Source organism: Camelus ferus, chromosome 1, assembly GCF_009834535.1.
Source record: "Camelus ferus isolate YT-003-E chromosome 1, BCGSAC_Cfer_1.0, whole genome shotgun sequence".
In the NCBI taxonomy this organism is placed as follows: Eukaryota; Metazoa; Chordata; class Mammalia; order Artiodactyla; family Camelidae; genus Camelus; species Camelus ferus.
In genome coordinates, this window is record NC_045696.1 from 84695113 (window position 1) to 84697264 (window position 2152).

At 34.7% G+C, this 2152-nt stretch overlaps 1 pseudogene; it reads right to left on the bottom strand.

Annotated features, from left to right (window-relative positions):
• Nucleotides 1-244: 244 nt before the first annotated feature.
• On the bottom strand, nucleotides 245-1828 carry LOC102524615 (annotated as a pseudogene).
• Nucleotides 1829-2152: the final 324 nt, after the last annotated feature.

Consider the following 2152-nt stretch of genomic DNA (forward strand, 5'->3'; position numbering starts at 1 on the left):
TCCTATTCAGAACTCAACTTCTGATCTTTAGGTGCCTCAGTCTCCTTTAATTCTACTTCTTGGATCCTCACCCCAGGGATACGGCTATGCTCTGCTAGGGATTTTCATCCTTGAACTACAAGTCAGCATGTGCCATCAACAGGCAGAGGAGATCATGTGTCTTTCTTCCTTTGTTTATTCCCACAAGGATTATAGTCAGATACTGCCTATAGTTTTCGTTTGTTTAGGATGTCAAATGACCCTTTATTGAAATATTTAAATATTTCCTTTGTAGTTCTTAATTATCTGGGCATTCTGCCACGCCATGGTGGATGCCATCTGTGATGTTGTGAGGGTAGTGACCATCAAGATTGCAGTCCACAAACTGGACAGTCCTCAGGATCTCTTTGATGGCTCCAGAGAGCTTTCTGGCTGAAAGACAATGATGTATCTGTTGGTAATATTGACAAATCTCATCAAAAGTGATATTTCCAACATGTATAAAGGTTTGTTGTTGTTGTCTGTTTGTTTGCTTCTTTCTGTCTCTGAGTAGTTCTTTGAGAGCTTTGATGATCTAGGAAGAGGAAGAAGGTACCATCTCAATCTGGATCTTTGTGTTCTGAATGGTCAGTTTCACTGTAATTGTTAGATCCTTCTACTCACCAGTTGCCTTGATAATGTCATCATCATTTTTTTTTGGATAAATACTCAGGTGGCTAATTTTGGAGGCCAGGGCAGACATTGCACCAAATTACCCACCAGTGCCACTCAGGTATATGACTTTGATCTCTTTAGGTTGAATTTGGGCGGCAGAGTGGAGGTGGTTGGTGTTGGATGAACTATGATGTAGGATGACCTAAAAAAGTTGTACTGTGTCCTTTGAGCTGAAAGCCTTCTGTAATTTTTTTAATATTTAAAAACACTTCTTTGATGTATGTTGTCTGCGTGTCCATTTTTGGAGGTAAGGTAAGCCTATAGCCTGTTAGTTCATCATGGCTGGAACCAGAATTCTGGCAGATTCTTATTAATTCAATATAACTCAGTAATAGGACTAAATTGAACTATAATATCCATGAGAAGTGCTGAATGTTCTAAGGTATCTCAGCCCAGCCTAACAGAACAAGGGTTAGACTGGAAGTCAAGAATTTTTTATTTTGATTTGATATTTGCACTTCAGATTAAAGAAATGAATTCAAAAAGTTTGCTAAAAATGAGTCATATTCAGTTTGCTGCTTTTTGTTAATTGATTTTAGTTTCATACAGAAATACCATGCTTTAATGACAATGTTGAACGAAATTTTTCACTATCATAATAGATTTACTTATGACTTATTCTCATCTCTCCTGAAAGCATGTTCTTCTTTTTAATCTCCATTTCTAATGAATTATTAGATGCGTAATGGTTTCTAAAATATGAATTTTGCATTGATTTAGGTATAAAGAACTATAGCTTTATTAATGCAATTTGGAAAATCAAAGAGTAAAGCTTGGAAAAGATAAAAATAGAATGCATAGTAAACAAATACATGTAAAGTATTTTGTTGGAAAGCACCACAACATTAAAAATAAAATACCCAGTGTGTGACACTGCCAGTCATAGAAAAGCTACTTTTCAAAGTCCAAAGAAATAAATATCTCTGAAACATTTGAAAATAACTTTACCTCTTATGTTTTACTAAGGTCCACTGGATTTACATAATTGACTTACCACATTCTGATTGTGGCACTTATCATCATAATTTTCTGTATCTCTTTTAAAATGCATACAACGCTACTTGTCTTTATGTTTTATTTTTTCCACAATGCTGTAAACCTTGAGGTCAGGGACTGTGTCACATTCAAGTCCCATTGTCACCCAATACAATGTTTTGGACACTGCAAGACATTGTTTAACGTGTTTAATTAAAATGTGGTCCTAAAGACTTAGTACAGCATATGTCAATGTAAAAAACACAGAAAAGAGTATTTCACGGCCTTCAAGTGTTTTAAGTCTTGACCTTGATTTTCAGCAAAAGTCTTGAGAAAGAGAAGAATAAGGGGAAGTTTTGGTTCCTGTAATTCTCTCTCTTAATGAAAATTAAAATATAAATTTAATATTCTTTATTTTTTTTCTTATTTTCCTTTACATTCTTTCAGATACATTTTTTTTTGCCAGTGAGCTAATAATGCCATA